Source organism: Felis catus, chromosome C1 (assembly GCF_018350175.1).
Source record: "Felis catus isolate Fca126 chromosome C1, F.catus_Fca126_mat1.0, whole genome shotgun sequence".
Classification (NCBI taxonomy): domain Eukaryota; kingdom Metazoa; phylum Chordata; class Mammalia; order Carnivora; family Felidae; genus Felis; species Felis catus.
In genome coordinates this window covers 149,812,495-149,825,580 of record NC_058375.1, presented here as the reverse complement: position 1 = coordinate 149,825,580, position 13,086 = coordinate 149,812,495, and the positions used below count along the sequence as shown (strand labels likewise).

General features: G+C 38.6%; 1 protein-coding gene across 12 annotated transcripts in view; it reads left to right on the top strand.

Moving 5' to 3' along the window:
- RBMS1 (RNA binding motif single stranded interacting protein 1) overlaps positions 1–13,086 on the top strand; it is a 220,265-nt gene that overhangs the window by 142,633 nt on the left and 64,546 nt on the right. The gene's annotated exons all lie outside the window — the stretch shown is intronic.

Genomic DNA, 13,086 nt, shown 5'->3' with positions numbered 1-13,086 from the left:
GTTTTGTCTTAATGTGCTTTTCTTCTACCCATTCTCACTTGAAATTCACTTTGGCCTTGAATCAGTTGTCCTTCTTTTTAATGTTTGAAGACCAGAAACATTCAGTAACTTGCCTGAAGATGTGTTTTAGCCATAGGAGTTTACTTCACTTGTGTTTTGGTGGCTTTATAAGTCACAATTTAAAATATCTGGTTCTAGATTCTAAACCTCGTGTGGGCTGTGCGTCTGTTTTATTCTCTACTATGACTTCCTGACAAGTTCCCAGATTTGATCTTGAAGGAACATTCTTCTGGAAGTAGGTCATCATGCTAGAGTTTCTGTGAGTTTCCTCTCCTTCTGTCCTCTGCTTTCCTCTCTGGCTCTCTGTGCTAATAGCACCAGTCTTTACTCAGCTTCCACAGACAGCAGTGATATATTGGTTATGAGTTTTTGGGGACTGGTTTTATTTTTTTTATTGGATCCATGAATACCCTGATCTTATTCTATAGATTAATGGTTTTCTGACCCCTGATACAGCTAGACCAAGGTTTCCACCTTGGGTCCAACACTTACAGATGTCCAGGAGGAAGAATTTTAATACCACATTGAAGAGAAATGAGGAGGTAGCACTTCATACATGATCTCAGACAGCAGCAAATTAGGCAACCCTCGTTCCCCTCTTGTACCCATGTATCTCCCCAGCCACACCATCCAAGGAGTGCTGCTGTCACACGGACGCAGTTGCCAGGATGTGTCACAATCTGAGCCTGTCTTTTCATGTTATGGACCAATATGAACCATAAAGATAAACATCTTTGGGTGTGTGCCTAAAATCTGTGTACTCTACTGCTGCCCACATCTGCACGAAATGGACAGGTTGGCCCTGTCTCCAAAGACAGGTAAACTTACTTGTCCTGGCTTATTGACTCCAAGTGGCTTTTTCACTTTACATGTCATTCACAAGTCTTACGATGGCTATGAGACCCTGTGTTATCTACTGCCCCCCCGGCCCCTATTTTTCTGACCTCACCACCTCTTCACTCCAGCTGTGGTGGACCCTTGGGTATTTCTGCAGCCCACCAGATCTGCGTTGCCTTCCAGCCCTGCGTTGATTTTTCCTCTCCTGCCTGCATTGCTCCTCCCCAATCCTCCTGACTCATCTAAGCTGCCAGCACAGAGCCTGGTGCAGGACTTGAACTCACAAACCACAAGATCATGACCTGAGTTGAAGTCGGATGCTAAGCCACCCAGGCGCCCCAGGACCTGTCCCATTTCTGAGGTGCATATTTCACTCTCTCTCACTCACACACACACACACACACACTCTCGCTCTCTCTCCCTCTCCCTCTCCCTCTCCCTCTCCCTCTCCCTCTCCCTCTCCCTCTCCCTCTCCCTCTCCCTCTCTAATACATCACTGAATATGGATTACTCAGTGCTGAAAAAGGCCATAATGAAAATGTAGGCTTTAGAATTTGCCTCAGGGACAAACTTTATTCTCCCCCAGGATATGTATTTTTTTTCTCTCTTACCCTGTTTTTCTCATCTGCTTACTATTATTATGTGTATTTCTGTAACACATCAAATAGTTTTGGTAATAAGGCAGGCTACAAATTAATAAATCTAAAAAGAAATGGTAAATAAATAACCAACCGCTTTAAGCCTCATTGGTAACATCAAGCAAATTGAACTGAGATAAGGAATAAACAGGTAAGTGGCAACCTGCCACCTCAATTCCTCTTCTCTGTCAGAATCGCCGATAAATTGATGAGAATGCCCTTTCCTGCGAGGCCTGGCTGGCCCTCAGAACCCTTCCCTACACAATACAAACATCAGAGTTGGGATGTGAGATGAAACCTGTCTAAAACCCTTGGCAGATTCCTTTCAGTCCTGTGATAGGGAGAATTAAAGGGTTACTTTTTGTCTTTCTGGGAACCTAGAACATTGCTTGCTTCTGTTTTTTGATATTTAATATCTATCCACAAAATGCGTTAATAAACCAGGGATTCGTATCTCCAAATAATCAATAACTGAGCTATCTTCAGTTTAGTCAAGAAATCAGTTATAGTAATTAATCCAATTTTCTGACTATAGATTTTTACTTTATGTGTTTTATATGAATTGTCAATTCTCATAGCAAAAGGATATAAGGGAATACATTTCTCTATCATGATTCAGGTTACACTTAACACTTGAATTTCAGAGTCATCATTAGGGCCAATTATCAGTGAACTATGCTTGTGCTGAAGAGCTGCTTAGGATAGATTTCTTGTCAATCAGATACTTCCTCTCCAGGTCATTCACTATGTTTGCCTGGTGACAGTCATTAGACAAGCTCTTCGGACTTAACCACCACCCATGAGAAGTGTGGCACTTGAAACAATTGACCTTTGTCAGTAAGCCCTTTCCTTCCTGCCTCATTTTCCCTTGCCTCCTGTCTTCCTTGCCATTGATTTGTACCTTTATTCTATCTGGTAGGGTATGCCTGTTTATAAGCTCCCTTGAGCCCTTTCTACAGCAGGTCAGTTTGTACCTATGCACATGTATGCACACATACATGCACACAGCTGCTTCTATGTCTGAATGCATAGATGGATGGATAAATGTGCTATTTACTTTTCTAAGTAAAATAATGAAAAACATCAACTAGAAATCTGTTCATTCCTCTGGTGAAGAGGATGTTTTGAGTGAGATACCTTTCAAAAATGTCTGTAGGGACTATTTAGAGTGTCAAATGCATACACCCCTTTAAAAAAAAAAAAGTACTTGGCACCTGGGCGGCTCAGTTGGTTAAGTGTCCAACTCTTGATTTTAGCTCAGGTCATGATCTCATGGTTTGTGAGATCAAGCCCCACGTCGGGCTCTGTGCTGACAGCACAGACCCTACTTGGGATTGTCTCTCTCTCTCTCTCTCTCCCACTGCCTCCCTCTCTCCCTCTCCCCCCCTCCCCCACCCCCCAATATATAAGTAAACATTTAAAAATTAAAATTAAAAAAAACATATCCAATATTGGTTTTGGGTAGATTTACTTAATAATGTCCTTTCATATGATGTTTTAAGTGCAGTAGATACTGGCGTTCTTTAATTGGATCACAATTAGAAAAACTTGTTTCAGGTAGTAAAATTTGAGATAATGACCGTGCAGGCCGTTGTTCTATTTTAGAATGGTCAAAGTTCAGAAATATTGCCCTTGACTCTTCTCCATGCAATGGACAATGTCTAATTTGTTACCCTTTATTTTAGCCTCCTTTCTCAAGCATGAACTCTAAATTAAGATGGAGATCATGAGAAAGCACTTTGTAAGTATAAACAGTCTATTCAAACAGAAAATCAGGGATATCAGAGCCTCTGTTGGTGTGCTGTTAGGCTAGATTTCAGATATGACTCGTGAAATGCAGCAGAGTTCTTTAGTTTAGAAATGTTATGATTCCTGTGATAATATTATATGGTGTTAGAGATCAGTAAAAATGTAACTCTCAGAATCGCACATTCCATGGATGAAAGTGGTGGCCAGACCAACCTTTGATTCAGGGTTGGTTATTTATACCAATACTTGATGACCTCCAGTGAGGAAACAGATTAGGCCACCATTCTACAACAAATAATTGTCCAGTTCTACAGCCTTACTTGGTCTTTTGCATCAGTGAAATCCATTCTTGTGACTGTCCTCTTACATCAAGATATTGGATATTATATGATTGTTATACATGGGGTTAAAAATAAGGTAAAAATTGTGTTTAAATAAGCCTAGCATGGTGTTAGAAAAATTATTATTCAAGAATGTTATGTTTTTGCAGGTTTGTATTTACTTTGGTAGTTATGTGGTTTGAAATGCCTTTTGAGCAATATGCTGGGTTTTGCCACTGAAACTAAACCATTTGAATTAATACAGCTACCAAGGCTAGAATATTGTTTAGTATTTTGAGCAATCGCTGGCCCTTAGAAAGGAGGATATCATCCATGGCTCCACCTCTGTGTTAACACTAAAAGTGATTTATGCTTTTAGTTAGAAGTCATTCATTCTTTCTCTGATAATCATTTCTTACGTGATTTAAGTTAAACTGCAAAGACCCATTCTCTGACCAATAGTTTTGCACTTATTTTTTTTTCCACTGGTAATAAGAAAGGATCTCTTTTTCATAGTACTTCTGGAAAAGCAAACAATGAGTTTTCTTTTGTTGCCATTCTTTTGCATAGTTAGCTTTTTTTAAAAAGGAACTTTTGCATAATAATTACATTTAGTTTAAATAGATTGAGGAACCCAATTGAAAAATAAAAGTTCTCTATGGTGTTTTTGGAAGCTTTAAGAAATTTTGTTCAGAATTCTGCAGTGTTTAGAAGGTTTTGTAATTGGACACAAGACCACTGACCTCTGTTTTTGGTTCGTCCATTGCATTGTATTGCCTTTGAAGTCTTAACTTTTAAGAATGACTTAAAACAAATGAAAGACTTGGGGCGCCTGGATGTCTTAGTCAGTTAAGCTTCTGACTCTTGGTTTTGGCTCAGGTCATGATCTCATGGTTCATGAGTTTGAGCCTTGCATCGGGCTCTGAGCTGGCAGTGAGGAGCTTGCTTGGGATTCTCTGTCTCCCTCTCTCTGCCCCTCTCTCTCTCTCTCTCTCTCTCTCTCTGTCTCTCAACATAAATACATACACATTAAAACAAACAAAACAAATGAAAGACTCAGTCATAGCATTAATCATCGAGAGAGTTCATGTGTAGCATCTCTTGCTTGCTGTCTGTTTTCACTCTAACCCCATTTCTGTGTTGATTTATTTATCTTTAATTAGAAGTAAGGGACAGAATGGAAGCTCAAGCTAGTTTATAACATGGCAATTCAGGTCAATCTAGGTTAAATTTAGAAGTAGATAGGAAGGAGAGTTGGATATTTTCTATGATTTGTCTGTATTTTAAGGGTATGATATGATTCTTTATGTAATTTTAATGAAAAAAATTGAACAAAAGGAACAAAATCTCCATTTAGGAAAACAAGAAAGTGGGCTACTATTCTGAAGGAGTGATCAGGCTGGCACAGGTCCCACATTCAGCCCTGGGAGGGCTCACTGGCTGCTGCACATTTTGATTGGTTGGTGCCTATGTCTTATTGGGTGTTAAGTATTTTTAACATCACATGTGGGTTGTCATATCTGAATTAAAAAGTACATTCTGATGGTGACTAATATTATAGCCCATCTTTGATAAGAATTGTAAAGACCCATGCCAAAAGAGGTAAAGAATGGAATTGCTGTTGTTTTTAAATGGGCAGGCATGGGAGATGTTTCGTGGTTGAGGAGACCTTGTAGACTAAGAAGGCTTCCGAAATTGGGGGGAAATGTGTTTATCAAGTAATTCGCCAAATATGTATCAAGAGTATTTCCTATGGTAGGTTCTGGGAAATCTAAAGTGAAGGTAATACCACAGTCCTTTACTCTGAACAATCACTTTCTGCTTAGGATACTATTTATGCCACCATGCTTGACATAGCCTGGACGGTTAAAGGGATTGATATCTACCCTTCTGAAACCTTTACACACGGCATTATAAGGGAAAGATTATTCCTGCTACTTACCATCCCCTTTTAGAGTGACAGTCAAAATATTTAACAGTTAAAAGAGACTCTAACCAGTCTGAACAAGCACTGGCAACCTGATTCGTTCCCATTCTGCCCATCCATTGGGCATTTCCCTACTTTTTTATTAGGATTTAAAGGGATACAGTTTACCTGGGCTGTCTTCTCAAAGAATAAATGAGAAACAAAGCATATGATTTGGAGTTGGTTTAAGAAGCACAAGACCTGTTTTCAAGCCCTGCACCCACCAGTTACTAACAAAGGTTGGTTACAGAATCATCCTAAGAATTCACTAAACATTTAAGTTTCAGTTTCTTCATCTTTAGTATGGAAATTATGTTACACAGACTGTGACGTTCTGACCCTTATTACAGGCTTTCTCAGGAATGGGTAGTTTCAGGTCTCCCTTGAGAACTTCCCCCTGTCCCCTTTCTGTTAGCCTCCATACAGGCTATTCTTCCTGTGTGGAAATGTTGATAACTCGGTCTTCCTTCCCTCTCCTGTATTTTCAGCTGCCATTTATAAACTGATTTTTTCTGGTGTAACAATTTCTGGTATAGCACTCTCCTGCTCTCCTGAGCAACTTACTGTCTGATGTTTTTGTCTATTAGTCTATAGGACCTGAATGTCCTACGGGTTACTCACCTTAACATTGTGGGTTTTTCAATGGGAAGAAGAAGGACTCTACTTTCTATGTCATTCTACTAAAATTACTGTATAATCTTGGGTAAATTTCCCTGAAGCTTAGTCTCCTTTTTTTGTAAAATAGGGGTAGTACCAAACATTCCAAGATTATTTTTAGGAGAGAGAGAGACATAGCCTAGCTGTCATATAAACTAATCCATGGACACTCAGAGAAGGAAGTTTCTATTACTATAACTATCATCATCATGTTTTAAGTTAAGAATTAATGATGCATCGCCTATCCAGTTGGGGGAATCATTGTATACTAGGTTCAGTTTAATAAACTTTTATTTGAATATCTACTCGTATGTCAGGCACGGTGCTAAATAGATGGGCTACTAAGATGATGCTAACTGGAACAGACGGACACCGTGTAGCCCCTGTACCTAACACCTACCTGTATTAAACACTGGGTTTTCCTCTCTGTCCTCTCTAGTCCAGCATCTAGTCCAACATTTAGACTGAGTGCTAGCATATGGTAAGCACTCAGTACATAACCATGAAATGTCATAGTTGTGAAGTTTTTGACATCCCCATATAAATGCCTCTTGAACGTTAAATTCTGACCTCTTCCTTTTGAATAGCTTATGTTTGCATCTTCATAGAACACATTAATGTTTCCATATATTGTTAGAGTCCTACATTAAAATGCTTCTCAAGGCAGGCAAGCATCATTAGATGTGGAAAGGAATATAAAAATGCACCTGCCCATGTTCTGTCTTTGAGTAAGGCTTTGAACTTATTTCAGAAAGGTAAATGTTTGATTGTAGGTTAAAATTTGTAGAGAATGAACTGTTGCCTTTTTAGTAATACATGCTGCCCCACCTGTGTTAATGCTTACCAATTACCTTTTTTTTACCTATTTTACTAGCTGTTGTGAGGACCATGTCAGTAATTAGTTATTAAGATACCAGAAATAGGTCAATTTTATTGATTTCATGTTGACTTTTTTTTTTCTTAAGTTTATTTATTTTGGGAGAGGGGAAAGGGAGAGGGAGAGAGAGGATCCCAATCAGGTTCTGCCCGGTCATTGTAGAACCTGACTCTGGGTGGGGTTCCATCTCAGGAACCAACCCTGAGATCATGACTTGAGCTCAAATCAAGTCTGACGCTCAATTGCTCAATGGACTGAGCCACCCAGGCGCCCCTCATGTTGACCTTTTGAAAATATAACATTCAGGTTAAAAAAACAAAAATGTCCATTCAAATGGTACCTGTTTTCCTAATTCCAAGCTGTTTGTTTGGCCAACAGATACGGTAGGAAATAAAACATACGTTGGCAAGTCCTACAATATTGTTTTTAACATCAGTCTAATTTCAGTCAGTAAATCCAGTTTCTAGAAGCTTATGTTCTTGAACTTTGAAAAAAAATACTATGTAAAGAATTTATTGAATTAATAACACACATGAAAATTAGAATAGATACACTGTGGTCTCATCTTCCGGATGAATTATTTTTAGGTTCCAGTTGTCATTATTCTCCTACTGTCAAAGCAAAAATTATAAAATAGTATTTTACCATCACAAATGCTTCACAAGAAGGCATCTTGTGTCATCCTTACTCCTGTTTTCTCTGGTTGGTTATTTTACTCCAGGTGACTCATAGCAGAAGTCAGAATGTCCTATAATGGTAATAATACACATTAATAATTGTGATAGCCAGTAACACAGTCCTTAATTAGAACCAGTAATCCTACAGGTTTAGTAATGAAACAGGGGGCCCAAATAAACTTGTTCCATTTCCATATGCAAACCTAGAACAGAGCCCCTGCTATGATTTGGCTATAGTAAGACAATGGGGTCAATGCTCCAATGCTAACTAAAGTGGGTTTGTCATTTTAATGTGGATTTTGATGTTTTTGTTTTTCTTAAATTTACGAGATTCAAAGAGAATTTCTGAAATGCTAAACAGCCAACTGTTGAAGGTAGGAGTAAAGGACACTTTTGATTTTACTTTGAGTATTCACTGGAAATCAGGTTCTGTCTTGCCTGAGGTTCCACAGAGAGGGGAATTCCTTACCCTGTGAGAACTGTGCACTGTCCTTCCTAGGATACAGCATTTGACTGCAGTGAGCATTTTTGACCCAAGTAGTAATCTACTTCCTGATCATAATTTGGTTTCATCAGTCAGTTTCTGTGAGGTGTGTTCCATGCCATGATGGCTTCTTAGGTCCCTTACTCAAGTTCTTAGGAGATAATCATTTTTTCGTATATCACTGGACGATGCCTTGTTTGGGTTGTAGTAGATTGATGACACTGTAAAATTTTTCCTAAAAAAAAATTCCCTTCTTTACTGCTAACTTGATATATGCCCCTTAAGGACTCTAATATGAACAAATGGGGTGGATGCTTCAGAGTGGAAGGAGTGTCTGACCTCTAAAAAACCTTCTATTTCTGTGTGACCATTTAAATAAATAGGCATCTGGCACTATTAAGAAATGAGTATAATGAGTGAAATGAGTGTAAAATAATGCCAGGTTGGGTTTTCTTACTTTGCATTTACACATTCTGAATCTTACTTACACATTTTGCATCTTTTAGTAGCTGCAAGGGGCACTAGTGGTGTCTATTTAGATGTTTAAACGTATATAGAAACCTATGTCTCGGGTGATTTTTTTATTGAGATATAATTGACTATTAGTTTTAGGTGTACAACATAAAGATTTGATATATGTATATACTGTGAAATGATCACCACCAGAAGTCTAATAATATCACCACACGTAGTTCATTTTTTTTCTTATGATGAGAATTTTTAGGATCTACTTTCTTAGCAACTTTCAAATATATTTTATCTTAAAACTGGAAGTTTGTACCTTTCAATCTCTCAGAAGAGAATTTGCCTCCCAAAGAAAAGCAAGGCATGATACTATGCCAACCATGAGTAGACGTCATTTTCTTCAAGGACAAGGGGTCAGATATTTAAGACAAATTTCTGTAAATGACAGTAATAAGGCAGCTGCTCAGAACCAGGGCATCTTTAATTAGCCCTTTGAATAACACGTTATTGTCACTAGATTTCACAGGCAGTTCTGCTAGGTTTTGAGATCAAACATAAGGTTGTGAAATGAAACTCCTATATCATTGCTAGATTGAACAAGGGTTTAAGGAAGTTCTTGCCAGATTTACTGAACTTTTCTTTTGGAGAGTAAATTTTTTATTGAGTTTTCTCAATCTTACTAGTGGACCACATTATATATTTCAATTTAGTTGTAAATGTTTGAAAAGACATACATTGGAGGTGAAATTCCAGCTTTAGATCTTGCTCACATTTCATTTATCCACTCAAATATTTATTGTGAAATTTGGAATGGAAGGGAAATTGAGGTCTGAGATAAAATTATTTGGTCATTTTAATGTACTCTGCTGGTTCAATTTAAAACAGAAAACAGGGACGCCTCGGGGGCTCAGTCCATTAAGCATCGGACTTCCCGCTCAGGTCAAGATCTCATGGTTCATGGTTCAAGCCCTGTGTTGGTCTCTGTGCTGACAGCTCGAAGCCTGGAGCCTGCTTCGGATTCTGTGTTTCCCTCTCTCTGCCCCTCCCCACTCATGCTGGCTGTCTCTCTCTCTCTCTGTCTCCCTCAAAAATAAATCAACATTAAAAAAATGTTTTAGGGGCGCCTGGGTGGCACAGTCGGTTAAGCGTCTGACTTCAGCCAGGTCACGATCTCGCGGTCCGGGAGTTCGAGCTCCGCGTCAGGCTCTGGGCTGATGGCTCAGAGCCTGGAGCCTGTTTCCGATTCTGTGTCTCCCTCTCTCTCTGCCCCTCCCCCGTTCATGCTCTGTCTCTCTCTGTCCCAAAAATAAATAAACGTTGAAAAAAAAAATTTAAAAAAATGTTTTAAAAATAAAAACAAAGCAGAAAACAGTTGGTACTCTAGCTCAGCTGTCTTATCCCCTCTTCATTTAGGGATGTCCATCTCTAGGTCTCCCCAAGAACAGGGAGAATATTCTCAGGTGTTATCTAATTAATGTGTCTGTTTTTGTAGCAATGTAAGTAGATTTATGGTTTGTTTTTCCAGTTCTGATTTCTCTCTGGACTCTTAACCCTCCCCACCTCATGGTGAACATGAGATTCCCCTGCCCCTTGTCGGCTGTCAGAAGGGAGACTTTCTATTCTTTTTTTTTTTAATTTTTTTTTTGGCTCATGACCTGAGCCAAAGTCGGCCGCTTAACCGACTGAGCCACCCAGGCGCCCCTGGAGACTTTCTATTCTTGACAGTGGTACCAGGCTATGAGCTTCAGTGTCACCACTAGTTCTCAGGACTCAGTGCCGAGTGGAAGGAAGGTAATCACGGGGCTGAAGAAATCAGTAAGAGGATGTTTATCACAGTACTATTTATAGTATTAAAAAATTGGGAACAAATTAAATGTTCAGAAATAATGAATTCATAGTGTGCCCATTAAAACATGTTAGAATCATTACACATCTTTTTTCTGAAAAATACTTAATGACATGCAAAAAATTCTCACAGTGTATTACATGAAAAAGATTGAATACTTCTATGTTCGACATGACCCTGATTTTGTTAACAATTTTTACTTGTCTACTCAAATGTGTACTTTTTTTAAGTCTAAGAAAATCAATGTTTCCCACTTTATAAGAGCATCTGCCAGGTTTATAATCTTTTTAAAAAATGAACATTTCATAGAGAAATAGAAAAAATGAGAGTAAGCTATGAAAATGTCCTTATGTTCTTAATCATTGGATTAAGGGTCATCCTCTGTAATAGTTGGGTGCTTAAGTCAGCTTGAAGACATTGATCTTCCCTCAGACTTCCATGTGTTTTAGGATAGCAGTTTTTTAAAAATATCTATATATTCTGTATATTCACTGACAACACCTGTGAGTTATCCCAGTTTTCTAAAGGATTAAATTGGAAGTTTTTTTTTTTTACCTGTTCATCAAGGGATGGACACATACTCCTGGTTTTTGCAGCTCTGACCTTAAGGTTTTGGGGTTTTTTTTTTTTCTGGATGGTGGCCAACAGTTTTGCCCGTCTTTTGTAATTTGTAATTCAGAAAATTCTGGTTATCTACATTTCTTCATTATTGCGTTTGCATCTGCTTCACATGTTTTCCAGGAGTTGTTGATTTTTCACACTCTCCAGCCTCCTGTAATTTTTCATTGTTTCCTTTGAGGTTCCCTTTCTTTCCTCCTTTTCCCCTAAGTACCTGGAGGTCAGCTGTGTTTCTTCTGTTACTAGATTACTCCTTGGTGACCCAAAAGCCAGTGTCAGACCTCTTGGGAGTATGTTTTCAGACATTCTTGCTTCCACTGTGTTCCACAGTCTCACATTCACCGTAAGGACATAACCCAAAGATGTCCCTTTTTGAATCCTTCAGTAGAATTCAATATGAATTCCAGCAGAATTCAGCAGAATTAAATATGTCTTCAGATGATAATCTCACAACTATTTTAATATTTTGGCTAACGTTCTTTAATATTGATCCATTAATAAATTATAGCAGAGGTTTTTTAAGAATGGTATGGTTTAATATTTTCTCTCAAAAATAAGATCTGCTTATTAAAAGAATGAAAAACATGGGGCGCCTGGCTGGCGCAGTCGGTTAAGCGTCCGACTTCAACCAGGTCACAATCTCGCGGTCCGTGAGTTCGAACCCCGCATCAGGCTCTGGGCTGATGGCTCAGAGCCTGGAGCCTGTTTCCGATTCTGTGTCTCCCCCTCTCTCTGTCCCTCCCCCGTTCATGCTCTGTCTCTCTCTGTCCCCAAAAAAAAAGTTGAAAAAAAAATAAAAGTGATCTTTTAAAATAAAAAATAAAAAATAAAAAAATGAAAAACATACAAAAGTTTGAAGAAACTAAGAATCCAAAGTAATCTCATTGCTAAAGAACCTCTCCTCATAGTTTACTGATTAATATTTAATCAGTATATTTAGGGGGCACCTGGGTGGCTCAGTTGGTTGAGTGTCCGACTTCGGCTCAGGTCATGATCTCACGGCTCTTGAGTTCCAGCCCCGCGTTGGGCTGTGTGCTGACAGCTTGGAGCCTGGAGCCTGCTTTGGATTCTGTCTCCCCATCTCTGCCCCTCTCCCACTCATGCTTTCTCTGTCTCAAAAATAAATAAACGTTAAAAAATCTTTTTTAAAAAAGTTAAAATACATGTATTTAGTTAACCTAAACTGATTCATTAAGGTCTACACAACAGAGCACCAAATTTACCTGGGGAAGGAGGGCAGAAGGAGAAGGAATATGATTGAGAGATGGGAACCCAAACAGTACAGGCCTCTAAAGGGCAGGGACAAGGACTTACATAGTGCTTTGAATATTATGAACATTTGATGAGCATTAATCATTGTCCATACAGGACCAATTCAAGGACAGAATTTGTGCCTTTAAAATATATTTGTGTCGGAGCAGCTGGGTGGCTCAGTTGGTTGAACGTCTGACTTTGGTTCAGGTCACGATCTTGCAGTCCCTGGGTTCTAGCCCCACATCGGGCTTTGTGCTGACAGCTCAGAGCCTGGAGCCTGCTTCAGATTCTGTCTCCCTCTGTCTCTACCCTTCCCCCACTCACACTCTGTCTCTCAAAAATTAATAAAAGTTTTAAAAGAAGTTTTAAGAAGAAATAAAATATATTTCTGTGTAAGAAAATATATATACATGTATGTGTGTGTGTGTGTGTGTGTGTATATATGTATATACATATATATATATTTCTATGTAATAAGAAAACCCATAAACTAAAAACTAGTCTTTTACAAATGTTATACCTTATTACAGTTTACTTTAGTCACAAGGCTATTTCATATATATCTATGTATATATATGCATATATACATATATATACATATATATATTTAGTTGATCACACATATACACATGTGTAAA